We start from the raw sequence: 18,634 nt of genomic DNA on the forward strand, positions 1-18,634 counted from the left end.
AGAGGCAGAGAGCGATGGAGAGGGAGCTCAGGAAGGACACAGAGATGAGGAAGGAGAGGGAGGGCAAGAGAGAGAGAGAGGCCACAGTGAGAGGGAGGGCAGGAGGGACAGGAAGGGCAGGAGGGATGGCAGGAGAGAGAGGGAGAGCATGAGGGACAGTGAGGGCAGGATGAACAGGAAGGGAGGGACAGCGAGGGCAGCATAGAGAGGGAGAGCAGCAGGGACAGGAAGAGTAAGAGGGACAGACTGGGCAGGATGGAAAGAGAGGGCAGGATAGAAAGAGAGGTAGAGAAGGAGCAGGAGAGAGAAAGATATGAAAGGGAACGCAGCAGAGAGAGACATATGTAGAGTGAGGGCAGGAGGAAGAGAGACATAGAGAGGAACGGAAGGAGGGATATAGATGTATATATACTGGGTCTGGTAGCTCAGTGGATTAATGGCATCTGCAGGAACCTATGTTGAACCTCATAGTCACAAGTTTTCGTTTTGCTTTAGCCCCGCCCCCTTCCTCTCTCACCCCGCCCCCACCAGTGCGTACCTCGTGCACACACCACACTGTAAATTTGTCCCCCGAGAGAAAGTTTGTAAATACCCATCAAAACTAACCAACGGGGTTCACTTAAATGATTTCATGAAAGGGCCCGGCTAACGGTAGATCTAAAAGACAGTTGTGGACAACAGCATTAATACCCTTTCCTCCCAAATTTACGCATTAGATAATATTGTTTCATCTGTTGTTCAAAAAGTACATGATGAAGTATCTGCTTCATACCATGGTCAAAATCAATTGCGTTCTGTTACGCAGTTTGCATGGACCTTGCAGGCGCTGAAGCATGGAAAACTGCCTTGGACCTATGTTAATGTCTGCTCTCTGTTTCCACCTTTTAATTTCACTAAGAAACAACATTTGCTTTCCATGAGACATGCTTCTTTTTCGATGTTGCACATTAAACGCCTACAGTCTTTGACCTTTTTAGTGCCAGAAGCCACAGCTGCAACATGCCTAATCCACGGATTAATTACTCTACCTTTCGCGCTTTTTCAGTTTTGAAATTGCATGAAGTATTTTGCCATATGCAGATACGAGCGGCTCAGTACCTCCTACTTGCATGAAGTCTAGTCGCTCCCTTTCACTTATACATGCCTTAAAGACCGGAAAGAGGTATATCTGAATAGAAATAAGTGTACAGAAACACCAGATCACTCGTTGATGTGTAGTCACATCCAATTACATGGTTTATGTAAGCTAGACCGCCCTAATGTAGCATGTGTTTTCAAAAGGTACACCGTGCCTGCTATAGTCCCGACTTTTACCTTATTGGTTAACGGGAGTTATTTACTTTTAAACAATGAGGATTGCTATGAGTTATTGAACGGCATAGCTTACATTGTAACAGTCACTGAGCATGTCCTTTCGTGTAAGAATGTGCTTTATCCACCCCCGCATGAGAACCTTGACGTTTCCATCTGGCCGAAAATTCCGGCCTTGAATTCAAAGTTCAGTAAGATGAGCTGAATAAAAGCCTTATTGTCACAAAAACAAGTTACCCTAACATCTGCTCACAAACATTTCCCTTCATTTAGCTAACAATCGCACAGAACTGTATGCCTTATTAAATACTAACCTTCCTTTACATTTACATCAGCTGATTCACACAATCTTTAACGCATCCTCCAGTTCGGGGCTGGCTCATTTTTTTTAAAGTAGTGATCAGTGGTTTAGTGACTTCTTTGCCGAAAATATTTGGAGTCATTCCTGCTAACCTTCACTCGATAGTCTGCAGTCTATTTGGTGGACTTCCTGTTTTGCTGGCACTGACGGTTCGTTTTTTGTTACTATTTTGTTTATTTCAAAATGGATGTCCGTCCTGTCTTCGCAAACGAGCTGGAGCACTTAGGACTGTTTCGCCACAGGATGCTTGAGTACTACGGTCTGCTGCCACTTGCCACTTTGAGTACATCATATGGATTATAATTTCGATTTTCCTATTTCACCTGTATCCAGCCTGTATTTCATTGCCTGAGCTGTGATTTCATGTGGGCCCTGGATTTGTGTCTCTGCAATTCGGTACCTCCTGAAGTCGATTATAATCTTCTCATGAGTCCGTTACTTGCTCATGAACTGCTTTGTTCTGACGAAAGGATTATGGCCTTTGCAGCGATGCATGGAGTTCTGGGTCGTTGGAATATATTCGCAGCGGCGCAAGATTTCTTGGCAAACAACTTCATTGAAAACCCAGCGAGTTGTCCTCTGATGGTACTAGAGGCTCTGGTAATTGAAGAGCATGTATGTTCTTTTCCTCTATTGAATTGGATGGCTGAGTTGTTTTCGGATGATAACAGTGACTTCCTTTTAGAAGCGGTTGCTCCTTATTTCGCGTACTCAGTTTTAGGCTGACTCCTATTGAAGCCATTGATGTCATAATTCTTTTCTTCTCTCACTATTTTTCCGAAGTTTTATGAACTTTTTTTTATATAAGCAGACCTATTGGCTTTACTAACAATGGACATTACAATTTCATGCTGGTGAGATTTTAATTTTTTATCTGGACAACATTTTTTTTCCTCACCTACTCCATTTCGAACTGACCAATTTATTGAACTCTGATTTAAACAATTGAGTCGCTTATCTTATCTTATCTTATCTGATACGTGCTCGGATCAAAGGAGGGTAATATATTGATAGATGTGGCCTGATTACTGTGTTAAGTTGGCATGAGCTTTTTATGAGTTTAAACGCCATTTTTACTTTCTACTGCTTTTTGCGCACCACACACAATTGCTGCTGCTTTACTTTTCAGCCTAGTGAAATGTTTTCAGTTCATACCACAATAATATGTTGTTACACTGATATCAGCCTTGCTTGGCGAGCTGAATTTGTTCAGCGAGTGCTGAAACCTTCAAAGATATCTCAATACAGTAGTTGTTATGAGCACTGATCTTCCCACATCCCTACAGATAACATACTTGCAGCTGCAGCCAAGTTCTGGCTTTAGGCGCGTTTTATATTGCCTTGCACAACAGCATACAAACACACTTGATAATGCTTCGCATGCAGAGAGCTGGTTGCTAATGATGTGATCCCTAACCAGTAGGATTTTGAGTTATGGGGCCGCTCTACTAAAACTCAAATCAGACCATCTTAGATATAATATAATACACTACTTAGGAAGGGTCACAATTAGGTTTTGGTAAACCCTATTCAATTAGCATCATACTATCCTTGTACCGTTTGTGTTCTATAGAGTAGTGACTATGCTGATTACTTTGTCTCTTATAATATTTTTCCTTGTATTAGGTAAGATACTGCGCTTGAGAGCACTGCATTAGTGAATAAACATTTCAAATATGCACTTCTCCTCTTTTACTCCTTATTCTGCACTGGAATTATTGTATAACATAACAGTATTCATATGTTCCACGTAACCTGAGGTGTACTAAATTCATGTTGTGGTTTGTCTAAGCCTGGGGTACTCATAGTACGGCCCGCAGGCCGGTAGAGGCCCGGCAAGCCTTCCTTGACAGCCCGCGGACCTTGCAAACAATCATACCTCTGCTAAAAAAATTATTTATTAGTGTTATCAAACACCGCCGCGGCAGCGCTTCACTCAGACTAATAATCACTGCTACCCCGGCCCCCACAGAGCACAGGCTTTGTTGTATTTCACCTCTTATCGCCCCTGTATCTCCACTCTAACAATCACTTCTCCCCCAGCCACCACAGACCAGAGTAGAGATGCACGGTCACTAAGAGGTGAAATACAAGAAACCCTCTGCTCTGTAGGGCCGAGCGAGCGGTAATTTCAGATTGGAGATTCAGCGCCGCTTCAACAAAGCTTGAAAATTATCTAAGTGGTCTTTTGAAGACCTGCCAAGTACTTTCCTACGGCTATCTATGTGTGCGCGCTGAGGAAGCTGTCTCAGCCCGGACTGAAAGCAGACACAGACAAATACACACAGTGAGATAACAGACAGGGACGGAGACGGAGAGCAGTAGGGAGACACATGGAGACAGACGGCAGGAGGGAGAATGACGGCTGGAGGGAGAGAGAGTAGGATGGAGAGAAAGGGCTGGAGGGAGAGAGAGAGCAAGAGGGAGAGAGAGAGCAGGAGGGAGAGAGAGATACACAGGGAGGACAGGACGGAGAGACATCTATGTATGCTACGTCTGGTAGCTCAGTGTATGAAGGCATCTGCTGCAGGGACCTGTGTACAACCTCATGGTCACAACTTTTCGTTTTCTTTTACCCCGCCCCCTCCCCCTCTCACCCCGCCCCCATCACTGCGGCCCTCGGCCACAAACCACACTGTAAATTTGGCCCCCGAGAGAAACTTTGTGAGTACCCTAAGCATTGGGAGTTTATATTGACCAATAAGTCACTCATTGCTAGTCTAGTGGAAGATTTTCGAGTACTAAGGTGAGTTTTGGGACATCGTAATTCACTGAGGTTCCATGCCTCTATACACAGTTCTGTCAGAGCACGGAATCCCTGCGACAGTCTGCTACACCTGTAACTTTCCAAAAGGAATCACCATGTATCTTTTGACAAGTAAGACGCGTAACAGACATGCTGCCTAACATTGTCAAGCAGTACATTTTCAGTAGCGGTCGGCCGTAGGATTTACTGCAGGGCGGTGACGTGGAGAGGGGGAGGGGCAGGGTGGGGGGTAGTAATGTATGGATTACAGAGTTTTACAGGTAAGTAAACATTTAAATAAATAAAACGAATTTCGTTGCACGCACTGCATTGCATTTGGTGATGCAGTGCGCGCAACGAAATTTGTTTTATTTATTTAAATGTTTACTTACCTGTAAAACTCCGTAATCCATGCATTACTACCCCCCACCCTGCCCCTGCCCCGGCCCACGTCACCGCCCTGCAGTAACACCTACTGCCGACCGTTACTGCATTTCATATAGCCTAACTAACTTCAACAAACGATTTTTTAACACATCAACTAAGCAAATTATTCACCCAGATTCTTATAAAATCAAGCTTGACTCACAGTTTCATCTAACACACATCACCACGATGTTACATGCAATCTACATGTCTCTCTCTAACTACACTATATGTGTCTCTGCTTGTACCATCTCACTGTCTTTACTAGGAAAAAATATACCATATATATGTATGCAAGAAAAAACATTCCTTTCTCATTTCAACAGCACACCCTGGATCTTTTCTCAACTATCAGACATGCTGTCTAAGATTCTCTAGCACTACATACCATGAAGCCTAACTAACTTCAACAAATAACTTTTTAACACATCAATTAAGCAAATTATTCAGCCGAATTCATTTAAAATCAACCTTGACTCACAGTGTGATCTTAGACACATGACCACGATGTCACATATAATCTACCATCTCTGTCTCTGCCTGCACTACCTCTATCTCTGCTCATACCATCTCTCCGTCTCTGCACCATCTTTACAGATTACACAAAAAACGCTTCCAAATCAGTGAAATAATTACTGTCTGCTTTATACACATTTTATATACCATTTATTCAGTGTACCAAAAATGGTTGCAAAAGTACAAAGTACCAGTTGAAAGAAAGAAAGTAAGGAAAGAGAATTAGGAAAAAGAACTGACATCAGGCGCGCAACGCCCATTGAACTCACAGGGCTTCAGCCCCCCTCCCCGTCGTGTGTGGCAGCCCGGACTGAGACAGATCCCGGGCACACACAGAACCGCACGCGAACGTTTCACACATCTTTGAAGGAGCATTTCAATGTTTACTAGGCCTTGCAGTTGTTTCACCCCTTCTAAGAGCCCCTGCAGCTTCACTCTAACTACTGATTAAAGATTCAACCCCCCCCCTAAATTTTTTGTTAGCCCTACCCGAAATTTAACTCTACTTGCGCCTCTGACTGACAGTAAATAAAAAGAACTAACAGTCATGGATTACATAACACAATGAGTGAAGAGCACTGACAATAATAAAACATATTATTATAGAATAGACACAACTAGATCTGGGGGACATCAAAGAATGCATAAAACAAGGGCTTCTATATTTGATATATGTCGTATACATAATTTAAAAGATGCTTGGCGAAATTTATATGCCAGAAGGCCAGGATATACGTACTACTCGGCACCCCATAAATTGTGCTCAAGGCTTGATATGGCACTTATAAGCGACAACTTATTGAATACCAGCTCTATGATCCTATGTCCACGCATCTCTTCTGACCATAATGCTATAATTTTATCATTTAAAACAACAGATAATAGAATCACGCCTAGGCATTTTTCTTTCCCAAGACATCTAATATCGGATATAGATTATATAACACAGCTAAAATTACATCTCACAGAATTTATAAATATAAACTCAAATTCAGCATCACCAGCAATAGTTTGGGATGCTTGTAAAGCTAGTATTAGAGGCTATACTCAGACTTACGTGATTAGACAAAACATAGAATTAAAAAAAAAGAATGACACTTTGATGTCAAAAATAACTATCCAAGAGGAACTTTTATCATCATCTCTCCAGGCCAACTTGCCATCGAGCATAGAAATAGGGCTTAAACTCACGTCACTGAAAAATGAAGCAAAATCCAAATTTATCAAAAAAAGCATAAACAGCCTACATAAATTTAAAATAAATCAATATGAAGGTGGGGATAAAATTGGGAACATTCTGGCCTATAAAACTGCTGAAGATAGAGCAAATGCTACAATCACAAGTATACGGGGGAGAGGAAACCAAATCTACAATAAACCTCAAGACATCTTGGAACAATTCGCTGACTATTATAAGAATTTATACACTCCAGAAATGACCCCTAGCATAGATGACATACAGAAATATATTGAAAACTATACCATAGATACTCAAAACATCATAGAGATAGACTCGTTGTCTGATGAGATAACTATGCTAGAACTACATCAAGCTATTGCTTCATTACCCTCAGGAAAAGCAGCAGGGGAAGACACCATACCATTAGAAATATATAAAACATGCCTAAAAGAGCTTGAACAACCCTTGCTGAAAGCAATCCAATCTGTAGGCCTTGAAGGAAAAACACCACAATCTTGGAACAGGGCTAAAATAATATTTTTTCTGAAGAAGGACAAACCGAAAGAAGAAAGAGGGTCTTATCGCCCTATTTCACTGATAAATACTGATGCGAAAATTTTTGCCAAAATTCTAGCTTTAAGACTGGCCCCCATTATGCCCATGATTACCCACCCACAGCAACATGGCTTCATCATTGGGAGAGACACCACTATACATGTCAATACGGCCATAACAGCATTTGACGTTGCAGGGACGGATGCCACCCCACCCGGTATGATTTTGTTAGATGCTGAAAAAGCTTTTGACCGAGTGGGATGGGATTTTCTCTGGTGCGTACTATCCAAATTAAGGTTTGGGGGGGAATTCTTGAAATGTATTAAAGCACTGTACGACAAACCAACTGCATTTACTAGCTATGGGGGGCTGGTATCTTTAGATTTCAGGATTTTACAAGGAACTCGACAGGGCTGCCCTCTCTCACCTCTTTTATTTGCACTCTCTTTAGAACCTTTTTTACTAGCCCTTCAATCTCAAACCCAGATCAAACCGTTTAAATCAGGACACCAAGAATTAAAAATAACAGCTTACGCTGACGACATAGCGGTTTACACGGAAGATGTTGTAGAGGCCCAAAAAGGAATAATTTTAGAAGCAGAGAAATATGGCAAGGTAGCGGGCTATAAATTAAACCTACAAAAAATGCAAATAATAGTTAACTATGCCCCACCTGTGATGGTGCCTGAGATATGCAAAATAGCCACTTATCTGGGAATAAGAATAACAGCCAAAGTACAAGACATCAATAAAATAAATTATGATGAATTAATTAAATCTACTAGGTTACTATTAAAAAAATGGCATAGGCTACCTCTCAATATAATTGGCAGAATTAATTTGATAAAAATGAAGGTATTACCTAAATTTATATACCTATTTCGATCTATACCATTAGCATTAAATAATCAATTTTTTAAGATACTGGATGGAATATTTAGCAGTTTTATATGGGGGTATAAAAAGGCGAGAAGATCATTAAACCTTATGAAAAATGACATACATGAAGGTGGGCTTAATTTTCCGGATTTTAAATTATATTTTTGGTCTGCTTTCACTAATCGTTTACGCTCCCTACTTAATGAAGGAAGGGCTTTATTTTTCCATTATTTCATGTTAAAATCTGATTCAAATCTATTTTTATTTAGAACTAATGATCCCAATTATTACAAAAGAGTCAAATTTAAGACAGCTAGAGATATAACAAAGATATGGGGCAATATCTTATCTTTTTGTGATACTAACATTTTTCATTCAAATTTACCACTATGGGGAAATCCAGGCCTACCAAATATCTTTAATGATAACACTGGCCATGGATGGTCTAGACTAGGTATTAATACCTTAGGGGACTTATACAATATACAGGGCTTCATGGATTTCAACACCCTTAAGCAACTATACAATCTATCCGAAAATATGAGATACAAATTCCTACAGATACATGACTATCTGATTAACAAAAAACAAATTTTGAAAGCTCCAGAATGTGACATCTGGACCTGCTTACACTCATCAAAAAACAAATCTGTTATAAGTGAGACATATAGAATTCTTATTGCTGTCAAATCTAACGATTGCAGTAAGCTTGCTGATAAATGGAGCAGAATATTGGGATCAAATATAACTTCTAAACAGATAACAAACTCTCTGATGAATATTAACAAGCGAGTACGATCATCCAGCTTAAGACTCCAACAATTCAGAACAACATGTATGCTATATTACACCCCTGAAAAAATCTCTAAATGGTCCCCCAACAACACTTATAGCGATCGTACTAAATGCCCTAAATGTTCTACTGAAGCGGCAGATCTGATACATATGTTGTTCTCATACCCGAATTTGAAAACTTTCTGGTGCGAAATTGAAAAAATCTTGCATATGAAGCAGATACAGATACCAGCGTTAACAGCTGTGGCTGTTTTATTAGATATCTATCCAGCTCCACTCCCACATGCCGCCCTGATCACAATATTAATATCTTGTGCTAAACTAACTGTGGCAAGAGCCTGGATCAGCTCAGAAACACCGAAAATCTGGGATTGGTGGGCATTGGTAATCGAAGTACATTCAATGGAGCTTGCTTTAGCAAACATCAGGGGCGTAAAGGCAATAAAAAAATATGACAAAAATTGGGGAACTTTTATAGAACGCTGATGTTATACTTATGAAAATCTGCGTTATTAGACAACTACTATTGTGTTTTGAGATTGTTAACATGAAATTGCTCTCTTCTTTATTGTCTCCGCCCTTATCTCCTTTCTTGCCTTTCTTCAGCTTTCAATTGCAGCACCGACTTAATTGTGTATACGTCATGTATGATAGACATTATATATATGTATTGTGTTTTATGTACTATTATTATTTTCTTTCTTTTTTTTTTCTTTTTTTTGTTTGTTGTTCTCTTCGTCAGCCTGCTAACAATAAAAAAATTAAATAAAAAAAAAAAAGACAATAATAAAACATATTAAGAGAAATTTAAAACTAGTAAGTGAGAGGAAATAATTTATACAAAGAGTGAGGAAATGAAAAGGAAGAGTAGTACAAACAAAAGAAAACAGTACCAGAGATAAAAATGACGACAGTCAGAGACTGTGAGGGAGTGAAACAGTTATAGTGACTAAAGCATAATTTAAGATAAAACACAGTGAAAAAGAATTTGACACTCACCTTTAACAATGCTTTATTAGATGTAGAACAGTGGTAGTCACAAACCAGATTTTCGTATGCAGAAACTCTAAATAATGCTTCTATCGCTGCAACCAAACAATAATGGCACAGATTTCCTCTCAATGTACACTCATATTTCTCTATATAACCAATCATATTTGTTCCCGCACAAACTCAAAATCAAACGAACATTTCAGTTGGTTCTCCCTTTCAATATTTTGAAAGTCACATAAAGTTCACCCTTCACCCTCTGCCTTCTCTCGCTGTTACCATGGTAACACCTCATTCTGCTCCTGGCTGAAGACACAGGTCTTAAGTTCATGTCTCAAAGTTCCAAAGCAATCCAACAAGGCTGATTTACTGCCAAACACACCTGCTTATCCACTACTTTGTTACTTTTTTTTTTTTTCCCCACAACCAATAGCATTTTTCGTATTAAAAAAACATTAAAATGCAACCTAGCCTTCAATCTTGAATTGTAAGAATCAACCAATCATTTCTAGTTTTTCAAATGCACCAAACCTCATCCACTTTTTTATCAAAACTCTCAGCTTCTAACTGCCATTTCACTTCCAGAACCCATGGCATTACTACCGGATCTGCCTTGAAAATTATGAAAGTCTGGCTTATAGGACACAGTTATATTTACTGGAGTGAAAGATATACAGCAAACAGAGGTACTTCCAACCTTGATTTACCAAATGTGGACATTACGTGGATTGGCCAGAGAGGATTGAGATGTCACCAATTGATACCATTGGTGAAAACCTTTATGCATCTTCCACAACCGGACCTCATAATTGTGCACTGTGGTGGAAATGATTTAGGCACATTGACTGGGGTAGGTCTGGAAATGCTTTTAAAGGACACTTTTCGGCAATTGATGGCACTTTTTCCTCAAACTGCCTTTGTGTATTCCAATATATGCCAAAGACAGAAATGGAATTGGTCCAATCAACATTGTCCACAGATTGAGAAAGCAAGGAAACATGTGAATAAGTCTGTTTCTGCTTTCCTCAGAGACTATAGCATGGGTTCTATATACCACAACAACTTGCGTTACAACATGCAAGGCATCTATAGGAGAGATGGTGTTCATTTCACGGATGAGGGGAATAGAATCTTCTTTTGTAACATGAGACTCTGCATCGGTACTTACTTGTAGGTACAAAAAACACCCAATTAACACAACGGCTCTTTTTAGAGCCAACTTACTTATAAACACTCAAACTTGCAATTAAACTCAATTTTTTTAATCTTTTTCGGTCACCGTGCGCGACCGGGTGCGCGCACCCCGCAACTTTTTTGTAAAAAAAAGGAGTTTCTTTTTGCCTTTGGGGGTCCTTAATGAACCCCCTGAAAAAAACCTAGTAGGTCAGGGAGTCTCCACCCTGCCCCCTTTCCACGCTCTCCGCTATAGCTTTTCATACTCTTGTAAATAGCAGTGCACAAGCCAGTGCGCGCACCCAGCAATTTTTTTTTTTTTAAATATTTCTTTTTAGCTTTAGGGGTCCATACTGCACCCTCTGAGAAAACCGACGGGGCCAAAGACTCTCTACCTTGTCCCCTTTCCAAGTTCTGACCATTTGTTCTCTACAATATATTCACTCGCACTGACAAAATGGCGGTCAACACTTCCTGATTTCCTCCGAATTGAATGTTGACAGACGTCAAACAGCAAATCAGAACTCTGCTCGCGCACAGCCGCACTAGTGCGCACACCTGTGCGCGCTTATAGATATATAATTGATTTCAACTTTACTGGACGGATTTACACCATTTAAACAAAAGCGTGATCTGCGAGCCGTACTCTACCTTTTTGCCAAATTAATCATAATTCCATTCAGCCTTTCCGGCTGTAGCCGTGTCTAAACGTCCTATGAAAAATAACATGGGAAAAACACGTTTTGGGACCCCCCTTTTAGCTCAGCCCCGACTTCACGAATCCCCACCAAACTTTCAAGGAAGGACGGGAGCGGAGCAGGCCACCTACTTTGAGAAATTTTGCAAACATTCGTCCATCAGCGCCAAAGTTATTCCCAATAGAATGTTACGGATTTCCTATGGAAACTAGGTCCTAACTATAACTACCTACTGGCGACTGCCAGTAGGTAATATATATTCACTGAAAAAACCATAGGTTATAGACCATATATAGTTAGGAATTAGCATTTACAAAACCTTGAAAATTCACTGAAAAAACCATAGGTTATAGACCATATATCGTTAGGAATTAGCATTTACAAAACCTTATTTTACTCACACAAAACCATTGAAATTCCATATATAGTTAGTTGCACTAACTATATATCGCGCACCCGCAATCCACTGCTGATGATGTCACATATTACATCATTCATGACATGGTCAGTGACATCACTGATGACATCTCAAATGACATCACTGATGACATCACTGATGACATCATCCAGTGACTGTGTGTTTCTGTAAAGTTTAAATATGTTTTACATATTGAAGAATGAGTAGATGTATAAGTGTCTGGATGAAGCATTTAGTAGGTGGGTGACTGACTGTATGAGTGAGTGATTAAATGTGTCTCACTGAGTGCATGGGTTAGTGACTAAACTGTCTTAATTTGTGCATTATTATGTCTGTTGTTCTGTAAACTGCTGCATGTGTTGATCAGTAGCTATATGAGTAACTATATGGGTTATTAATTGATTGTCCAAGTATTTGTATGGGAGACTGAGTGTATGTGTGGCTGGCTGGGAGATGTGTGACTCTGTGCAGATCAATGTGTACTTGTATCAATGATTGTATAAGAGAGTAAGTATGTATTAGTATATGTTTGAAAATGTAAGGTACTCTATGTTTAACTGTATAGATTAGAAAATGGAAGTGTGATTGATTCTTTACAGGACTGACTAGGTGTGTGAGTAACTCCATGGATGAGTGGCAGAGTGTGAGTGTCTGTATAGGTGTATGAGTGCATATGATAGTGTTGTAAAGATGAGTGATTGTATGTATGAATGATTGTATGGGTGAATGAGTGAATGTGTGTGTAGACGTAGGAATCAGTGAGTGCGTATGTAGTAACTAGTATTGGTGTGTCAATGGTTTCAAAAATTATACTCTGTATTTAACACTGGGTGTAACAGAGGTTATATTAAAGTGTGAGGAGATGCATTGTATTGTCACATTAATGATATCATCATTGATGTGACCATTGATGTCAAATGAGATATCATCAGTGATGTCATACACCTATACAAATACTTGGACAATCAATTAATAACCCATATAGTTACTCATATAGCTACTGATCAACACATGCAGCAGTTTACAGAACAACAGACATAATAATGCACAAATTAAGACAGTTTAGTCACTAACCCATGCACTCAGTGAGACACATTTAATCACTCACTCATACAGTCAGTCACCCACCTACTAAATGCTTCATCCAGACACTTATACATCTACTCATTCTTCAATATGTAAAACATATTTAAACTTTACAGAAACACACAGTCACTGGATGATGTCATCAGTGATGTCATCAGTGATGTCATTTGAGATGTCATCAGTGATGTCACTGACCATGTCATGAATGATGTAATATGTGACATCATCAGCAGTGGATTGCGGGTGCGCGATATATAGTTAGTGCAACTAACTATATATGGAATTTCAATGGTTTTGTGTGAGTAAAATAAGGTTTTGTAAATGATAATTCCTAACGATATATGGTCTATAACCTATGGTTTTTTCAGTGAATTTTCAAGGTTTTGTAAATGCTAATTCCTAACTATATATGGTCTATAACCTATGGTTTTTTCAGTGAATTTCAATGGTTTTTTAATAGCAAATATCATAAGCTGTCGAATGTCAAGTACGTGGTAAGTAAAAACATTTTCGTGTTTATGCACACTGATCTGCTTTGAATGCTGCCCCCCACCCCTCATTTCTATTAGGAGTACTCTCTCTTTGCAGATAGTGAAGGGTAGTTAACGCAGGCCTTTGCCCCCGTTGTAATCCGTCGTGCCTGCTTCTCTCTCCATTTGATTGATTGTTCTCTTTGGTTCATTCTCTATTTACAAACAAGCACAGAGTCGCAATACTCTGTTTAGTCTTTGCAGATAGCGAAAAATCGTGTAAAAAAACAAAAGGAATCGAGCAAAATCAGTAGGCCACTAATGGGATCTCTTTTTGACCTCGCTAAAATAGAAACATTAAGAACAACCTGTTGAAAATAGCAATGTGTATGTACATAAGCGGCGTCCATTTGTGTTCACAGTACCCCTTGTTGATTGTTTGAATCGAGCATTGAATTGTTCGAAGTTGGTTCTCTTAAGGATCTTCTCTGCCTGCAAACGAGGAAGAATAGGAATATTCTCTCTCCCTTTGCAGATAGTGAAGGGTAGGTAACGCAAACCTTTAACACGTCGTGCCTATTTCGTTCCTCATTGATTGATTGTTTGCCCAAACATTGACTGTTTGGGAATTGGTTCTTTTTGGAGGTATTCCCTGTTTGCAAATATACGTAGGAAAATCTTTGCAAGTAGTGAAAGGGTAGGTAATGCGGACCTTTCTCCCCCGTTGTAATCTGTCATGCCTATCTACTCCCCACTGATTGATGCACCTGTTTCACCCGGACCATTTACTAGAGATATGTCATCTGGCCCGACCAGAGAGCACCCCTAGTGAAAAGGACATATGCAATAATAACGAAGTGATCACTGTATCCTGTTAACAGAAACTTTAGCATGAAACAACCTGGAAAGAAAAGAATAGGAAAACGAAAATCAGTAGGCCACTGATGAACTTTTTATTAAATAACAAACAAAGAAACGATAACAATACGTAATGATAAAACCTATTATTGTCCTAGAAACAAGAAACGTTAGAAGTAAGCCTGTAATAAGAAACCTGAAAACATCGCCCCTCACTGCCCCAAAACCTGTCTGTCCCACCGCCTGCCACGGCCAAATAACGGCAAACTGGGAAAGATAGAAGTCAGCAGACATCCGCCCCATTCTAGAAACTTCCAAAGGGCAACAGGTTTTCGGCTACGCCCAGCCGGAAGCAACACATATAAGACGGGTCCTGCTGCCACGCCTCGGCCAGGAGATCATCACGTAGGGTGTAGCCGGAGGAGAGGCCGAGGCCAGCGGGACCCGGCCAGGGGGATTGACAACGCTGGAGAGTTGCAGGGGGGGGAATGTCCGTGTCCTCGACCCTCCCCTCTCTCTCCCAGTCCGGCCGCGGTGGCCCTTGACAGTTGCAGGTAGTCCCGCCACATTCTCTACCGGTCCGGCCACCAACGGCCGGGGCCGATGGGATCCGGCTGCAGCCGATAAACCAAGGAACCCGTTCATGGGGCCAGAGCAAGGGGCGTCCGGCCGACATCCACCGGAAGCCCGGCCCGAAGACGGACGGGACATTTCTTCTTTCTTCAATAATGGCTTTGACAACACTGGGGGGGATGTCTTGCACATGCCTCCGACCCCCCCCCTCGTCCTCATCGCCTGGTCCGGCCATAACAAATCTCAAGCGAGACGCCGTGGGGTGCACTGGGAGGGAGAGACGGTGCGAACAGGCCTCTCCCGCCTCCCCAGTGGAGGCTTCCCACCTGCACCCTCAGCGCTCCAGGCGCCCGGAAAAGGGTTCTTCCACTGTGGCGATGCTGCAACGTCTCGCCCGGCAGGGTGGAGCCCGTCCGCTCATTTGACCCCGCGATCGCCAGTAGCTACCGAACTCTCAAAATGGCGGTCGACCTGGCAAGAGCGGGCCCAGCATAAAGAAATGGCCCGGTCACTGGTTGACTCCACCACCGTAGTCCTCCACGACCTTGAAGATTCTAGAGGAGCCGCGGGAGTCTCCGACCCCCGCAGACACCCCCGATGGGGAATGACTGCCATGATCGCCCGTGGAGTGACGAAACTGTATCCGCGGGACGTCGGCGCTCCCATGCTGGCGCCAGCCTCACTTTGAATGACTAGAATCCTGCAGACCTCAGTTCCGGTGAAAGCACACTGTGACCCAGTAGGAAAAATTGTTGCACCCCCTCCCCTTTTTGACTGATAGTTCAAACCACCGATCCTTTCCTTTGCCCTTTTACCAGAACTTTGGACTGCCTCCCCCTCTTTTACATTTTCTAGAGAAAACAAAACATTAACCACTACATTAGCATAGCAGTTGACACCAGAACTGTTTTCAAATTGAAAACCAACAACATCTTCAACAGAATCCTTTTTGTTTCTGCTGTGACCCTGCTACAGCACAGGCATTGTCCCCAGCAGTAATTCTGCAATGCCGGTAAGAATAGCTGTGGTGCCTACTGGACTCACTCACCCCCGCGGCGCCCCACGCCGTTATTTGCTGGGCGGCAACTTACTAGACATCACCTTCGTGACATCCAGATTTCAGCGCTTTCTGCTGCCTTGGAACTATTCGCACAACAGACCGCTACTGACAATCCACCCCCCGGGACGCCCCACGCCGGATACCCAAATCAGTGCGGCACCCAGGCAACATCTTCTGAATTTTCATAATTTGAAAGAACTAGTAACATGTCCTCATCAGGAATTTCCTCATGAAAAGTCTGCAATGATGATTCTTGTAACTCTATGGTCTCCAAACATTCGATAAATTCGCCATCAAGAGATTGATCAAAAAAATCATTCAAGTCATCTCCTCCTTGTGAGAATATTTCATTATTGGTGCTGTCAATTTCAATAAATGTATTGGATAATTCAAAAGAAATTGCCACGGTCTCTTCGTTGTTTAAATGTTTTTACTGTTTTTGTTTTGTTGTATATATTTATAAGTTATTAAAGTTTTATAATCCTACTACTTTGTTGGAGTGCTATATATTTTTAATGTGACACATAAATGTAAAAACTTTGATGTACAAAGAGTCATCCCTGGAATCTTCCGCTTCAGGCTCGGTCCCCTCCCCAATCACAATACAGGATGGTTTTCAGATAGTAGGAACACGTGTGGTGTGATGGATCTCATCGGGTGTGGGCCTTGATCTACTATAACTCCTTTGAAGAGGGGTGATTCTTTACAGCTGGGGCCATAAACTACATCTGCAGGGCTAGCTGATAGCCTGGACAATCGGACACAGAGGAAGAGGAGTGTCAGAGGGTGCGGTAGTGAATAGGGCGAAAGGGAGGTGTCGGGCGGGCACAGAGTGTGATTCTCAGGGAAGAGCAGCGCAGATGGGGGGAGGTTTATTGCCCATGCATAAGACAGAGAGCGGGGGTGACCAGTGCCTGGGGAAGATGCTTGCGAGGGTGGGGAGCCATGCTACGAATCGACAGCGTGCAGAGAGTGGGTCTGGTCAAGGCATCTAAAATGGCTGCCGTGCACGACAAAAGTGTGGCATTTCAAAAAAGGCAAGATGGCGCAAACAATGTTTTTCAACACTTCCTCATTTCCTTCGAATCGAACGTTAACAGACGTTGGTGCATATTACCAAAGTTAAGCGATATTTATCGCTAACGATGCTTACCAACGAATTTTTTACCGCTAAGCATCGTCAGAAATTATCGAAGATAAACCTTGCTATTATCAAGGTTTATCGCAAATGCGATAAAAAACGTCCACAATGCATGAATATCGCTAAAAAGTCAGCGATATTCATGCATTACCGAGCTAATGCTCTTAGCCATGTTATCCACCTCCTATTGGATAACATGGCTAAGAACTGCTCAGGGCAGGTGTTAGTTTTTGGAGATATTCGCGCTTAGCGCGAATATCTCCAAAAGTTGGTAATAGGAGATATATATCTTGCATGTTGTAATGCAAGTTATTGTGGTATATGGAACTCATACCATAATCTCTCAGGAAAGCAGAAACTGATCCTTTTGGGACCGCCTGAGAAGGCCTAGGGGGTGAGGGGTACTCTACTTTGCCCCCTTTTCACGTTCCGAACTATTTTATTTTACTCTCTTCTGTAATTACACAAAATAGCAGCGATAAGATGCATCAGAGACACACAGTGAGAGAAAGGAGGCCGGAGATGAAGAAGAGATGTCAAATACACATTGGAGATAATATAGTGGGAGAAGGGAAGTAAATATGAGTAAACTTACCATGTAACATAAAAATGTTGCACTCTATACTATAAGTCTCATTTTATACTACAATCACTTCGCTACAAGCTCATAAATTAAAAATAAAAATGAATAATGTCTCAAACAATTTTTGATTTCTAAATATATATTTATTCTTCTGAATTTTCTAAATTTGAAAGAACTAGTAACATGTCCTCATCAGGAATTTCCTCTTCAATCATCTCATCTGGAATCTCCTCATTAAAAGTCTGCAATGATGATTCTTGTAACTCTATGGTCTCCAAACATTCGATAAATTCGCCATCAACAGATTGATCAAAAAAATCATTCAAGTCATCTCCTCCTTGTGACAATATTTCATTATTGGTGCTGTCAATTTCAATCAATGTAGTGGATAATTCAAAAGAAATTGCCACGGTCTCTTCATTGTGAGCCATTTTATTTTGAAATTGCTTGCTGTAAATTGCAGAAAAAAATAATCACTTTCATTTATCGTTTTTAGTAATACATAATATAAAACTAACTTTATCAAGTATTTAGTATAACAGAAGGACTGCAAATAAATAACAGAAAACATTTTTCAAATTATCTTCAAGTGTACAACATAGTTCCCCTTACAAATTAACAACTCACCTTTTTAAAAGTAGGAGAAGTGTTAGTACTGTGTAAATCAAACACCAGAAATTGACCACCAAAACTTCCTCACAAATGTACCTCAGACAGTAGTATCACAAAATGGCTGTGGTTTCCTCTCATTTGAGATATATACATAACCAATTAACTTTCATCACACACAAATACAAAACCAAAGTAACATTTTA

The sequence above is a fragment of the Lissotriton helveticus genome, chromosome 2_1 (genome assembly GCF_964261635.1).
Source record: "Lissotriton helveticus chromosome 2_1, aLisHel1.1, whole genome shotgun sequence".
Lineage (NCBI taxonomy): Eukaryota > Metazoa > Chordata > Amphibia > Caudata > Salamandridae > Lissotriton > Lissotriton helveticus.